The sequence below is a fragment of the Odontesthes bonariensis genome, chromosome 17 (assembly GCF_027942865.1).
Source record: "Odontesthes bonariensis isolate fOdoBon6 chromosome 17, fOdoBon6.hap1, whole genome shotgun sequence".
In the NCBI taxonomy this organism is placed as follows: Eukaryota; Metazoa; Chordata; class Actinopteri; order Atheriniformes; family Atherinopsidae; genus Odontesthes; species Odontesthes bonariensis.
This window is the reverse complement of record NC_134522.1, coordinates 9626938-9643342: the sequence shown is the minus strand read 5'-3', so window position 1 is coordinate 9643342 and position 16405 is coordinate 9626938. Positions and strand designations below refer to the sequence as shown.

Here is a 16405-nt window from a genome sequence, read left to right as displayed (position 1 = left end):
ACATAAGGTCATGTGACCAGGACATAGATTGACAGATTTGGAAAAAATTCTTGGTGTGTCCATTTGCAAGACCATTTAGCAATGTTTATTTTGTGTTTTATTTATATTTTTTTGCTCGCTTTATGGTCTTTACAATATTGTTTTGTTTGTGTGTCACTTGGGGCCCGTTGCACAAAAGTAGGATTTAGACATCCAGGATGAGTTACTTAGCCAAGTTCAAGGAATCCAAAACATGGGCGCCCAGGCTTAGTTGGTTGCACAAAGGCCAAGCCAGGATGAGCAGACACGGATTCATTAAGCCAGGTGAAACCGATCCTGGATAAGTGCTGCACACGGCTTGCTTAAATAGACCCCACGATCAATCATAGATTCACTGATTCACTATGGCAACAAGGGCGGCGTATTTCTCCCCAGCGGAGCAATAATTATTAATGGAAGCATATGAAGAGGTGACGGAGAAAATAAAACAAAAAGGAAATACTGCCACAGTTAAAAAAACAAAGGGAGCAAGCGTGGCAAACCATTGCTGACCGCCTGAATGCGTAAGTAGCGCACAAATACACACTCACCACTCCACTGAAATTATCACAATTAGGCAGTGTTCGAACTACGGGGGACTCGGGGGATCCGAGACCCCCTGAAACTGACACAAGACCCCCCCGAAAACATGATTTGGGAAATGTTGGGGGGTCTCTAAAATATTGGCAAAATGTGATTTCCCCTGATGAGTTATGATTGCAGACGCGATGCGTGTGGAGGTGTGGAGCCTGTGTGCGTAATTGGCATAAAGCTGTGCTGTCCGCCGCGTATGATTCTGTATAGCTTCTCATGTGTTTTCGAGATCCGCGCAAGCAAGCAACCAAAATGTACATGGCAGCAACTTTTTATTAAGAATGTGCCTGCCCACACATTGCCTGTACTGTTTTAGCAGTGAAAAAAAAACGCAATTAAAGGACTTGCAAGCATCTTCATCTCCTTCCCTGGGCATAGAAGACTCTGTGACATCAAGGAGGAGTTCTATAGGATTGCAGGTTTTTTTTTTTTTTTTTAAATTACAGTTACAATTACAATGTTAACATTCAGAGTAAGATACTCATTGCATCGTATTACAGGTTTCCCCAATGTCATTGGTGCAGTGCACTGCACACACATCAAAATAAAATCCCCCTCAGGTGGCCGTGAGGGGGATTTTGTGAACAGGAAAAACTTCCACAGCATCAATGTACAGGTGAACATGACTTTTGATAAAGTTAATTAATGAACACTGTACATTGCCTGTGATGTGCATTAATTGGTTTAACATCTTATCATTTCAGATGGTCTGCATTGCTGACTATTTGATCAGTAATGTTGTGGCAAAGTGGCCCGGCTCGGTCCACGACTCCCGAGTGTTTCGGAACTCAGAGATCTATCGGCGCCCATCACAAGGTGAGCCACAGAACCTCTATTGATAACCACTTTTAACATCATGGCTGTGTTAAGAATGTCACTACTTATGAGGTTGTGATGGTAACATTTTGTATTCACAGGTGAATTCCTGGGTGTATTGCTGGGTGACAGAGGGTATGCCTGCCAGCCTTTTCTGCTCACTCCATTTGCAGACCCTCTGGAGGCACAACTGGCATACAACCATGCCCATGCCAGAACAAGGGCCCGGATAGAAATGACATTTGGCCTACTGAAGGCACGCTTTCTGTGTCTGAACCACCTGAGAGTCAGCCCAGACAGGGCATGTGATATCATTGTGGCCTGTGCTGTCCTCCACAATGTGGCCTGCCTGAGAAAGGAGAGGGCCCCCAGAGTGCCAGCTCTCATAGACTGGGACAATCCTGCCATCTTCCCGGATGACGACTGTGGTCGGCTGGTCAGAGACCAATATGTGTTAAATTATTTTAATTAATATTGCATGTTTATTTAAGTTGGGCCTGCAATGGCAGAGGAATTTTTGTTAGGTTTTTGTGCTGTATAGGCAAGGCAATTTTATTTGTATAGGCCATTTTTACAAACAGTTTGTCTCAAACTGCATGCTTTGATTCTGTGCTTTTTGTCTTGTAGAGCACTGTGTGACTTCAGTTTTAAAAGGAGCTGATGGTTTACTTGCTTTGATTCATCCTTGTTCAATAAAGGAACATCATGGTACTCTCTAATGTGTATTTATATTTATATGGTGATGTACTTTATGTGTAGTCTGTGGGAAACTAAATTATCTAGTGGTTCATCTAAAATCATCAGTTATCTAAAATGATTTCAATTAATGATCACAAATGTTTCAATAATGATAGTGGGTATAGTTAAATGTTTTAACAATATGTTCTAGGCAGTGGAATAAATATTGGTTTCCATATGTGGCGACCGCTGACTGAGATAAGGAATGAGATTAAATAGATCCTGGAATTTAGCCTGGTCTGGAGCAGGCTAGCTTCACAGAATAAATCTCCATGGTAACTTACGTCTGAACATATCCCACTTCCCTTATCCTACTTTTGTGCAACCGGATCACAGATAAGTTGATCCAGGATAGCCAACATATCCCCGCTTAATCCCTTATCCTACTTTTGTGCAACGGGCCCCAGGTTGGGTGTTTGCAAAACAAAAGGCTGTTTGGTATTCCATCACTCTCCCCTTCCCTATTGGTCAGTCAATCTATGTCCTGGTCACATGACCTTATGTGATTTCCTTTTAAAACACACCTGTGATGTTTTTCACCTTTACACCTTGAAAAAGACTCCTGTGAGTCGAAACGCGTCGGTGCATGTGAAAAAAATAAAACCAAGGACTTAACAGCGGAGTTGCCTCGGGACGTTCCTTCCTTCTAATAAATCTTAATTTGACCAGGTTCAATGACTGATTTCAGTGCTTTCAACAAGCAGTTGTCAGGGTGGGGTGGAGAGGTAGGACACGGATACGGACTTTCAAAAGAAAACTGGGTTTTATTTCACAAATCAAAACGTGGTTAAACAAAAGGCGTGGCTGAGCCGGATTCCATAACTAAACTGTGAAAAAACAAACAAATAACTTGACATAGAATGGAATAAATACTTAGCTTAAAAAAGATGACGGGTAGGAATGAAGGTATGAGTAAGGATCTGACAAATTTGACAGGGGAGACTGGAAACTAAATAGAAGGCTGGGAGTGATTGGAGACAGAGTGCAGCTGGTGACAATGACTAACAGGTGCAGTGAATGAACTAATGACCAGAGTGAGGGGAAAAACAATGACAAGACTCAAACTCAAAACCAAGACATGAACTGAAAACCAAAACGTAACCTAAAACGTAAAACTTAAAACATGGGCAGAGTCCCGTGGGAATAACAGCAGTGACAGAAACATTTTGGAAACCTTAATTGGCAAAACACCGTTGTATCTTTGCTCGTTACCCAATTTCCATAACATAATCTGTACTCTTCGCACGAGTAGCTTCGTAAACTTGCTTATCCCCAAAGTCTGAACTACCTTCTGTTGTTTATCTTTCCAGTTCCTAAAGCTCAGTTCTTTGATATCACTCTCATCTTTTAAAAATTTGGTAATGGAAACAGTCTGTGATTGCTGTACTTATTTTTAGCTCTAGCAACTCATATCACAACCTGATTTAAATTGGCATGATAATGTATTGTTTGATGTGTACTTACGGTATGTCTTTTGTTGTTTGCTGGTTTTTGTGCTGCCTCTTGCCAGATCGTCATTGTAAATGAGAATGCTTTCTCAATTGACTTATCTGGTTAATTAAAGGTTAAGTTAGATAATCAAAAACATAAAGAGATTCAATACTCGATTTTCCTTATATGTAACTGCAATTTCTCCTCCTGTGCTACAGCGAAACATTTTTAACGACATCAAAGTGAAGTTTATTTCTCTTCTGATCATATTACTTGGCTGTGAGGGAAGGTTTTTATTTTTGCATCCGTATTGTTGCTCATAACTTTCCATCATCAGCCCTGTCAGAGAGATGGAGCCTGATTCTGAATGTGAAATTATTTAGTGCAGAACTTATATATGGAATAGCTATTGATCTACTGCACTCTCCAAAGCCCTCCTTAAAAATTCTCAGGGCCAACAAATGCTCATAAACATCACCTGGAAAAGCTTTTGTTAACAACACACAAAAAGTGGCTCATTGGTGATGATTTAAAGAACCGAAGTTATTTATTGCTGCTAGCTTCACTTATTAAAAGCAAGACTTGAAAGTGTAAGATGGTCATAAATTAGCCATCATACCATGGGCCCTCGTACAGCGGCTCTTGACAAGTTATAAACAGCAGTGAAATTTATTGTCATGTCAATTAGTTTGTTCTATAGCCAAGTGAAAAAGAAAGTGCACCTCCTCTCAGTTCTAAGGTTTTATGTTTCACAACACAATAAAAAGAACCATCTGGTCCTTACCAGGTCTTAAAATGAGGTGAATACAACCTCAGATGTACAACATGCCATATTACACCGTTATCATTTGTTAAACAAAAAACGAGAGAAAATGCAAATGTGTTGTGTGAAATGTAAGTCCACACATTATACAGCAGTTTATAAAACCACCATCAGCAGCAATAACTTAAATCATCAGCCCTCCACCACCGTGCTTGACAGCTGGTGTGAGGTGTTTGGCTGATATGCTGTGTTTGGTTTCCTCCAAACGTGCTACTGTGCATTATGAGCAAACATCTCCACTTTGGTCTGGTCTGTCCAAAGGACATTGTTCCAGAAGTCTTGTGGTTTGTTCAGATGCAACTTTGCAAACCTAAGCTGTGCTGCCATGTTCTTTTTACAGAGAAGAGGCTTTCTCCTGCAAGCCATACTCGTTCAGTCTTTTTCTAATTTTGCTGTCATGAACTTTAACATTTAACATGCTAACTGAGGCCTGTGGAGTCTGAGATGTAGCTTTTGGGTTTTTTGCAGTTTCTCTGAGCACCGAGTGTATTAGTTTAGCAGCACCTGGCCACGACTTACTTACACTTTTGATTCCAGTAGAAGCAGTCAAGCTGAATTTATGGCATTTTACCATTGCACAGTGCTGTATAGTACGGTGCAGTATGACTCAGCAGCATGGCCCTTCCATGCTAAATTTTTCAGTACAAATAGTATCCCCGCACTGTGAGCATAATCAGCTGTTTATCATTGTAGCATGTGTCGAGTTACAGCTACACAGAGGAGATACACTGTGAACTGCTGCAGAGAGTCGTTCATGCCCACAGGTGATGATTCTCTCTGACCAATCAGCACTCTGCAGTGTCTGCATGTCACAATATAGTTTCACTTCGGCTTGCTTGAAATCTCAGCTGAGGGAAAGCCAAAAAAAAGGTATCGGATAGCATCATTACATGGTACTACGTACACTGGTGAGCCGTACTAATCTCTACCGTACCATGTAAATGGAACAATGCCATTAGTTTTTCAAACACTGCTTATGCTTTTGGTAATAGTATTTGTTCAGTAAATAATGCCACAGTGTAATATGTAATGGAGGGTTGTCCATCTGAGGTTGTATCGACCCCATTTTAAGACCCGGTAAGGACTTAAACTTTGAAAACGATTTTTTTTAATCGTGTCCCACTATGTAAAACCTTAGAAATGAAAGCGGTTGTACATTCTTTTTCACATGATGGTTAATGGTAAAAGAAAAAAAAAAAGATCTTAAACAATTACATCAGATTTGCAAAAGTCATTTCACATTTTACACCCTGAGGCATTGTTATCCAAATACGACTTCAATTCGGTCAAGGAAAATTTAAGTAAAATGCTGTTTTCTATTTTGTAGGAGTTTTTAACTTCACCATCATCGATTCACACAAATATTTGATGAATACAGCAGTGTACACATTCTATTTTATCTCAAGCAAAAATAGTGAGTGTAGACTGCCAGCAGCCTGCAACCCCTGAGTCTCGTCCCAGTAGTAATAACACACACTTAATTCCATATCTGAGTCTCACCTTGCTCACTCCCACACTCCTCTCATTGTTCGTCTCTCCACTTACACATAGTGGGCAGGGGGAGAGTGAGGTGCAGACACAGTTGGAGAGAGAGAAGTGCACATGAATCTGCACTGCAGCAGACAGCAGCACCGCACAACATACAGTCATTGATTAACACAGGATTAACACCTCTGAGTGCACACACGCTCTGAGAATCAACACCGCATCATCACACATGTGCAGTTGCCAGCAGCTTGTACAGCCCTCCTCTGCCACCACTATGTGTTATCTTCTTCCCATATGTGCACCTTGGGGCCCTCCCCAGTTTCTGTAATAGACTGTGTCACTCGGTACCACGCTGGAGGGGTTGTTGGAGCAGGGGGCGGTCTGTCTATGTGTGTGCAAGTGCATGTGGTGTAGAGAACGCTTTTTCATGCCGTGTCATTCTCCCATAAAACAATTAAATCCAAAATCCTACCCCGCCCTGCTGTACTGCAGTGGCCCGCAGTGACTGCAACAGACAAATTCATACACTTTTGTGAATATACAGGACCTTGTATCCAATCTACACCAGCTGTACGTGAGTGTTTACTCAGCTCTCTCCTCAATCAGCCTCATTAGGACTCACAGACATTATCTGAAACTCACTGCATGAGCTTCCTTCATATTCTGATAAAAGCTCTCCATAGTCGAAAAGACTCCAACACCCAGGACCACGCTAACTTGCTGGTTCCCTGTGCAGTACTGTGCAAAAACCTTGATTTGTCCCTCATTTCTTTATCATTTTCTTCCAAGCAGCCAGACTTTGCTGTATTCTTTTAAAGAGGTCTTGAGCATTGCTTCTCCAGACTTTCTGAAGGTCTTTCAAAGTTTTACTTTTGACACTGGCTACTTATTCGCTCATCTTTAGTCTCGGCCTTGTATGTTTTTTTGTTTGTGAAGCCACTTAACACTGACCTATGAATCATTCAAGCATAAAAAAAGGTACCCAAATCAAGGGATGAATAAGAATGTGTGTACACATTGCAGACAACTTAGCAAATAAAAAAAATGTTGTATCTTTAGGCACTTAATTATTCATTAGCAGCCTGTTTGCAAAAACACATAATTCCCATTTCTGTAATTGCATCTATGAAAAATACCAATGATAGCACACTTTATTAGTGTATTTTTGAAAAACTTAGCATATCCTAGCATGGTGTACTGAGTGTCCTTTAAACCTTTGAGGAACCTGGACAAGTGCAGGAAGTGGCAGACCTAAAAAACTTACATAAAAAACTTACATCTGCAGCAGATGTATCTGAAAATGATGTCTTTAAGAAGTAGGAAAAAATTAGGCAAAGATCACCGAAGCCTGCGCCTGGGTCCTCTCCCACACAGAACCATGACACCAAAGCCCGGACCCCAAACATTATTGAAGCAGTGTGGGATCATCCTGACAGAGAACAGAACAAAAAGGCAGACAACATCCAAAGAAGAGCTTTGGGATGTCCTTCAAGAAGCCTGGAGAAGTATTCCTGAAGACAGAAAGCTTCTCTAAGAGGGTTCAGGCTGTGTTGAAAACTAAAGGTGCTCAGACCAAATATTGACTTTCAAGCTTAGAATTGTATAAACTCAATATTTTTTGCCTTATATACTGTATTTAAATTTACATTTGCTCTTGTTTTAATAAATCACTGCACCTATATCATGTTTCATGGCAATGAGAGGTGGCTTGAGACCAGGGCCGCCGATAGGGGGGGACAAACGGGTATTTTGTCCTGGGCCCAGGAATGGGGGGGGCCCAAAAAAAAAAAAAAAAAAAAAAAAAAGGAATATGCGCATTAGTCCGCAAATATGTCCAAATGTTTCAGGCACGCACGCCAATCATGCTGAATTGATTTGAGAATCATCCCCGGTCAGCTGAATGACAGCCAGTGTAACGCGGCTCTGGTTTAACCTTATTTTGTTTCAAATAAGCCAGTATAGACATGGCAACGTGTAAAATTGCCATTTAGATAGAGTTGAATGTAACGAATGGGTTATAAATGTGACGTTTTGGGGTAGCCTGTAACTTTCGTTTAGACTGATTTAACTTGACACTCGCCAGATGAATGGGCTCCGCCTTGTTCCCCGAACATTCTCAGAAAGTTCAGCGGACAGACACGCGATAAATAAAAGTACCCTTAACATGATTCCCTTGGTCAAGTGAAAAATGGTTGATGAAATGTGCAGTTTATGAGCTCTAAATGAATAAAATAGCGTGAGTTCTATTGTGGTAGGATTCTGAAAGCCATAACTCCACTCAGTCCATATCCATATCCAGGCAAAGTGGTAAATAATCCTTTTGGTTTATCCGCAATAAATGAGAGACTGGGAAAGTAGAGGTGGGTGTGGGTGGGTTGCTACGGGAGGGGGGCCCATTCAGAGAATTTTGTCCCGGGCCCAGCCAAACCTGTCAGCGGCCCTGCTTGAGACTTTTGAACTGGACTGCAGACGAAAGGCTGGGATATCAAAACCAGATAGGTGAAACCATGTATATCACTTAAGTGTCACCTGGAAAATTCAGCCCGAAGGTTGAGGATATCTGAGTAGAAGAGAGATATGAGTTGGAAAAGAAAAGAGAGATAAGAGGTTCAGAGTGCGAGAAGAGAAGGTTGTGAAAGGAGAGAGTGGGGGAAGCCAAAATAGGAGACACGGGGATATGTCGTCACAGAGGAGCAAAAAAAGGTTAATCCATTTAACGTGCTGCATATGATCCCATAAACTGCATGGTGATGATAGTATCGCCACAATGCTGCGTATACCCTGTAGGCAACATTGTTCATACTGTACAGAATTGCCCTCTATAATACACTGTCAAAGTCGTGGGGGGCCCGAACTGTTTGCTCATAATGAGTCACATTTTGACAACATGAAAGTCTTTGCTGAGGTCAGCAGGAACAAGACATCATGAGATTGGAACATTAAGATAATTAGATTAAAAGCGCTGTAATGGTTATTGTTTAGGTTAAAATTAGTCTAATGGTTGTTCACAGCGGCACAAATAGCTGCAGCACTGATTAAAAGTAGGTATGTCTGATTTCCCAAGACAAGGCGCAGTGATGAGTGTTAATGGCGACCTGCAGTGTGTCCTGATGTGTTTGAGAGAGAGAACAGTTCGTGAGTATGAATGTGTGCGCTTGCTAGCCAGGACTCCAATTACAGACAGCAAGAGAGTAGCAGCGGTATCTATAAGTCGTTACTGTGATACAGACCATGGCTGGTTCCTATGTGTTTAATGGACATGAGGTGTTTGGACCATTAGGCTGCTTCTTTACAGCCATCTGGTCCTCTGAGGAAACTCCTGTAACATCCGAACATTGCACATCATTATGGCCTTGGCCGGGCAGAGCACGCGCGTGTGCAGGTATTTGTGAAAGTGTGTGAAACGGAGGTTAGGACCTGGTCGATGATAGAATCTGCAAATGGACGCCACCTCTTGCAGCAGGACTAGTCATTTTAACAGCCTAATAGAATTTTGCAGCACTGGAATACAGTGTCGAAAGAGGTATCATCCTGCGCAATAGGAAGAGCTGTGTGCTGTGGTGGATTCTGATATTTCTATTTATTCACTCATGGTAGAGGATGAAAAGTATTTCCAGTTGAAGTTAACATAGATGACATTGCCAATATCTCAGAAAGAGCTCGCTGGAAGACTTTTACATCATGTTTCCAGAAGGAAAGAACCCAGCCGATTTCCATGTACAGTCACGTGAAAAAGAAAGTATTCTCTCTTTCAATTCTACGGTTTTATTATTGAAGACAACAAATAATCATTGGATCCTAACCAGGTCTTAAAATCAGATAAACACAATCTCAAATGAACAAGAACACATTACATGTTACACTTTTTTTCTTTATTAATTGGAGAAAACTAAACCAAACTGCAAAAGGAGTGTGTTAAAAAAGTCCACCCTTACTGCTTCCATAGCATCTAGGAGGGTACGTACCAGTCAGGTGCTGCTAATTAAATGTTCATGATTATTTGATCATCAGCAAGTGTGATCAGCTCTTTAAAATCTCTTCAGTTTGTTGATCTGTTTTAACACAGAGCCAAGGAGGAAAGACATCAGCAATGATCTTAGAGAAACAACTGTTCCTGCCCATCAATCAGAGAAGGGTTATAAGGCCATTTCCAAACTATGTGGAGTCCATCATTCTGCAGAGAGAAATATTTTTTCACAATTGGAAAACGTTCAAGATAGTTGTCAATCTTTCCAGGAAGGGACGTTCAAGGAAGTTCACCCCAAGGTCAAAAACCCAAGAGCTAAAGTTCATGACAGGACAATTAGAAAAAGACTGAACAAGTATCGCTTGTTGGAAGGGTTGCAGGAGAAAGTCGTTTTCTTCCAAAAAGAACATGGCAGCACCCCGAGACTTCTGGAACAATGTCCTTTGGACAGACCAGACCAAAGTGGAGATGTTTGCTCATAATGCACAGCAGCACGTTTGGAGGAAACCAAACACAGCATATCAGCACAAACACCTCATACCAACTGTCAAGCACGGTGGTGGAGGGCTGATGATTTGGGCTTGTCTTACAGGGACAGGACCTGGGCACCTTGCAGTCATTGAGTCCACCATGAACTCCTCTGTATACCAAAGTAGTCAAATGTGAGGCCAAGCTTGGCTGAAACTGGGTCATCAACAGGACAATGATCCCAAGCACAGCAGCAAATCTACCGCTAAATGACTAAAAACCTGACTGAACTCTGTGTTGGGACCTTAGGAGAGCTATGCATAAACAAATGCTGTAAACCTCAGTGAACAGAAGCAACATTGTAAGGAAGAGTGGACCAAAGTTACTGCTGCAAGAGGTGGGTCTACAAGCTCCTGAATCATGGGGTGGACTCAATTTTTCACACTCTGCTTCTGCATTTTGTATGATATGTTTTTTTTCCCAATAAATTATATCACAATGTATTATATCATGTGTTGTTATTTATCTGAAGTTCTATTTATCTCATTTTAAGAGCTAATAATGACCAGATGATTTATATTTTGTCTTGATGCTTTAAACTTAGGAACTCAAAGAAGGTGTACCTTCTTTTTCTATTTTCAGTTTTCTTGGTTTAAAAAAGCTGGTCTTGGATAATTTCTCTGCCCTCGTCCACAGCATATTTTATTACAACCTGTAAAAAGTGCGGAAAGGTCAGTAATTCTGCAGACTTAAAAAAAAAGGTTTGATTCAAAAAGGACACATAAAGCCCCGCAACACGTGCACCTCAGTTGATCTCACATTATATGGCCATAATAAGTCTTAATCAACATTCTCTTAACATCCTCCAGCCCTAATGTATCCAGCCCCACCCAACATTGCTTGAGGTTGATCAATTACAAAGCCATTACAGTGAATGTCTTCCACAGCTCCCAGCTTCTTTGAGCATGCAATGTAGTCCACTTGCTGGTCCCACAGCAAATGAACTTAGAGAACAATGTGAGAATCAATCCCATCACTTACCCAATTAGACAATAGGGAGACAGACGCCCATTACCGTAAGAACCAGTCAATAGTCGGAGCCAAGGGCAGAGGCGGGATGTCTGGTCCATCACCAGGGGTTTGTGTGCAACTAATGGAGGGGAAAAAGGGCGGGGCCAAGCAGGCGTCTTGATGGACGGCTTGGACAGAATTATAGTGATGCTGAAAACTGGGATGTTGTAAACATGACAGAGAGAGCACTGCGGAGTAGGACAGACAGACATTGGAATCAGTTTTAGAGAGGGCAGAAAGTCACCAGTTGATTTCCTTTATGACACTTTGACAGGTTCCCTTTCACACTTCAGACACTTTAAGTGGTTGATTCAGGAAGGATAGAAAAGTTAGCCAAAAGTCATTGTGTATCAATTACTCCTTTCGTTTCTTTTTTATCATCTTTAATCATTTGGGGGCTTTTGTTTTCTCAGTTTCTGTCATAACACACAATATGACTGTGTATCAGTGCTCCCATTAATATATAACACTGACTGATGTTGAAATGTTAGTTAATAAACAGACAGACATTGACTGCTCCATAAAGCTGTCGAGTTGTGAGTGTAATGCTTGTAATTACATACATTAAAATGATTTCTAATAAAAGTTTTTTTCCCTATTGACGCACATCGTATTTGAACAGCCTCTTATTTTCTTAAAGGTGAAAACAATGTTTGAACACACAGCACCTGTAATAAAATGATAGGATAATACTTAATATGATTATAATAATTATATTAATAATAATTCATCCACAAAGCTGTATACAAAGTTAAACTCTAAGCAGACAGATGACAGCACACTTTGATTTTTTTGTCTAATTATGTCTTAGATCAATTATGTGTTACAACAAATTCCACCAAATTAGGAGATACAATCAATCAAATGAATGCTGCTTAATGAGTTTTATAGCTTATCGTCTTAAGTCATTGCATATTGTTTTTATTACCGTCAACCCTGATTATCATAACTGGATTCAGGGCCAAAAGTAATTTTGTCATGACAGGAAAAGAACATTTTCTTGCAAATCAACACTCGAAATACAAATTTGAAAAATGTTTTGCTTATTATTAGCTAATTATTGAAAATATTATAAATATGGACATATAGTATACAGGCTGTGTGCTGCCAACTAAAGTATTTCATTCAGCTTAGACTAAAAGCAAACATTTCTACTTGTTCTTGTAGAGATACATACAATTAAAAAATTTTCTGAGGTTAGAATTGAGGGTCTGCGCAATGCATACAAAAACCAGCCTTACAGCTGGTGGAAATCCTTTATGGTGTCTAAATAAACCGTCGCATAATGTCAAATTCACATTCTATATACAAACTTCTATGCCTTAAAAGTCCTACAAGAGAAATCTTTTCTGAATATCTGTTTCAGGAATATAAATGTCACTGTTAAACTCAGTTTATATCATATCCGTTAAAAGCTTTTCAGCTTTAAATGTGAATTCAGTGACTCATAAAAAAGAAAGTGGTCCAATTTAGAATGTTAATCCTTAAGTTTCAGTTAGTTAAATTCATATTAAAACCAAATTAAAGTATATGTCTCTACATTGGCACAACCTCACTGCCACAGGTCTCATTTCTGCATTTTTCATATCAGTTGAAGAAAAATTTGAACATGCTTTTTTTCACCTCTATTGTAGAACTTCTGGGGTTGCCTAGCAATGTTTCTGTAATCACACTCTTCTTGTCATTCAGTTTATTGACTTACTCTGGATTTAAAAAAAAAATCTGTGTCTATTATGTGTGGGATGTAGTGTTTTTTGGTGTCAGTAGATTTCATCTCTGTTTTATTCCAAGCTTTAAGCAGCAGATATTGTGTTGAATTGCTGAGCTGCTTGTTGATTGTGTGCTTCCACTGGTTCAGCAGTGTTAAGGTCTTGCTGTGGCTGTCTCTCTAGCCTCAGGGGAAGATGCCCTCGGGGTGAGATATCCACTTGGGATTACTGTTGACATATTCTCTTTCTCTTTGTTTCCTTCCCTGCCATCACATGACATCCATCCCTCCCACTTTTATCCTTTACGCTTGCAGCTTGCAGTCGTATTGGAGAGATTGGCAGAATACTTTGTCAGTGTGTGAATGTGTCAACTAAATACAAGGTGTCTCTCTATTTAGTCTGAGCCATAGAAATTGTGTTGCTGCGTAACGTGCAGGTATGCTGTATCTTCGGGGTGACAGCACTGCTTCAGAAACAACACCGGAATCCAATTTTGGACGGGGAGTCATGTGATCGGTAATCAATAGTGACTGTGCAAAGCCCCTCATGCTGCTTTTTGCCTTCAACTCAGACATCAGAATAATGGTTGAGGGTGTGATTTTATATGTAGAATCAATGTCTTTTGAGCATTTAATTAAAGCCTGAAAATAAACAAGGCGTTGTCTTGCCAGACACAGATTTAAAGTTATTAGAATGCGCAGTATCTCTAAGAATTCTCATGGGGCAACAAACACTAACGGCCATCGAAAGCACACTCTAAAATTATTATTCAAAGTGTGTGTGTTGTAAACATTCTAGTTTAACGTTGACCATTATTTGATGACTTACCCTGTGCAAAGAAAGAAGGCTGAGAGGTAGAGCTGAACTGAATAATGGCCCAGAGCAACGCGAATCTGGTGCCAAGAGGTATCTGAAATACTGTGTATTGTGACAAAACATCAGACACTGAATCCAAGTATTCAAACAAGAACAAGTGCTGTAGTGTTTTATGTTAGTCTGTTATTCATTTATTCACTTACTCATTTTTTGGGCAGGCAGTTTATTTTCAGATGAATTTGACCTGGTGTTGTTTGCTATATTCTTATTTGATCTGTTCTATTTTGAATTACAGTTCTGTGCAAATGTCTAAGCCACCCAATTTTTCTTGTTCGATAAAGTTGAGGATGCCACACATGCAGATGCTCTTCAGCACAACTGTTGGCTTCAGCCTGGAGCTGATGTCATCAGACGGTGCCCAACCTTCTCTGGATGTTTCGACCCTTAACCGTGACACCCTCCAGTTGACGGGTCAGCAGTGGTGGCCAAATCACCGCCCATCAGCTCCAGGCCTCCAGCCCTTCATCCTTCAATCCTGTATATAGCTGTGTTATGTTTGTTGCATGATGTACCAAGTGCAGTGAGCACCGTCCACACAAACTGCACTGGAAACCCTTTAGACCCCACCTCAACTGGAAAAAAGCCATGATTGTTACCTTTTCTCTCTGCATTCCATGACGAGGTCTTGGTATTTTAGACTGTTCCTTCCTTGTCACAGCATTCGTTTCATGAGACAAGTCAGTTCCACAAGGATGACTTTCTTCACATGCTCTGACTAGATGACTGTGTCAGGCCTCAAGGTTGTCTGGACAATACAGGGGAAAATTCAGCTTCCTTCTCGTCAGCTTTCATCTACCATCCTTGCGCCCCCTGAACGATGTTGGCACTGGTTCTCCTTGCAGAAGATGGCTTTTCCCCTGCCTTGATGAACTTCAATGGTGGTGTTCGAGGCTTGTGGTCTTTCCTGATCTGCTCCAAGATGTCTGAGATCATAGTGAGCACCTGGTTGTGCTACCACCTACACCTCCCCTGGGTCAGTGCTGTGTGACATCCAACCAGGATGTTAGCGAGTGCGCCTCCCTTCCCACAAAGTTTGCAGAGTGAGTCTTCCCTCAGGCCCCCCCTCGCCAGGTTGACAGGAGATGGGAGTGTGTCATACATAGACCTCAAGAGGAAACCTCCGGATTTCGGTCCATGAGACCCTCCCTTCTGTAAGGCTTCATTTGGTTCACGTTCCCTGAGCTGCTAGTTCAACAGCCTTCGCCTTTGTGTATCTTCCGCTTGCTGTCGCACCTCTGCCTGTACCACATCTCTCCTCTGCTCCACACTTGTGACCCCCACTGGTTGAAACAGGAGGTTCCTTGCCCCCGCTGCCCAGTGCAGACATTGACAATGATGTCCCATGATCGGCCTGCCTGACTACAGTGTCTGCTGCCCACCTGCGGCCTATTATTGTTGTCACCTCAGCGTTGTTGAATCGCTGATCTCTGGAGTCCCTACGCATCATTGCTGCCCTGCACTTGGTCACCTTAAATTCCTCTACCACAGATGCGAATGGAAGCTGGAGCTGTCCTGAGCCCCACCACTGTAAAAATGGGAAGGATGTCAAGCAACTGCTTCAGATGTTTGTTGATTCTCCTCTCCATCTCCTCCACTGCAGTCACTGGTAACTCATAGACTGTTAGTAGCCACATCAGCCTTGGTTATAACACATGCTGGCAAATACAAGACTTGAACTTGCCAGGCAGTCCCAATCCGTCAGTCCTCCTCAGCCACTCATCTGCCTGTTTTTCAGTGCAAGAGATGTTGTTCCAGTCATTGAGGGAGTCATCATACCACATTCCCAGGTATTCGATAAGGTTCTTTCTGATTGCTGGGATGTCTTGTCCTTGGACTTGGAGCTTGCATGGATCGGTCAGCCTCCCCTTCTTTATCACCATAGTCCGTGACTTCCTGGGCTTGCACACCATCCTTGTCCATGATGCCACAGCCCCAGAGTTTTCAGGACCCACCTTGCGTGCACGTGATGTGGCTGTGATAGTAAGGTCGTCCATGAATGTCTTACTGGGGGTTGCCTGCCTCCTGCCGCAGCCACTGGTCCCTTGGCCTCAGCTGCAGCTACTGTAATAAAGAGGTTCAGTCCCATGATGAACAGGGTGGGGGAGACTGCATTCTGTTATAATCCCTTTCTCCAGCACTTGAGACGTGGTGATGAACCTAGTAGTCGTGGACCACAGCTGGAATTAACCCAAGTAGCTTTATATATGTCTGCAGGAAAATAGAAATATATATGAATTAAGATGTAAATACAGCAGACCATATAAGGCACAAACAGTTTGTACAATTCTAACAAGCTTGAAAGTCAAAATTTGGTATTGGGGGTCATAACCTGTTGCCCTGACATCCCACATCATGAAGGTCCTGGAGAGACTCCTGTTGACCCACCTGTGTAAGCAAACCAGCACA

The 16405-nt window shown here is 41.6% G+C and overlaps 1 long non-coding RNA gene across 1 annotated transcript; it reads left to right on the top strand.

The window, feature by feature from the left end:
• Nucleotides 1–390: 390 nt before the first annotated feature.
• On the top strand, nucleotides 391–1177 carry LOC142366243 (uncharacterized). Its single transcript, XR_012766761.1, has 3 exons — nucleotides 391–542; nucleotides 929–1031; nucleotides 1113–1177. It is a non-coding gene; the product is annotated as an uncharacterized LOC142366243 (long non-coding RNA).
• The last annotated feature ends 15228 nt before the right edge of the window (nucleotides 1178–16405 follow it).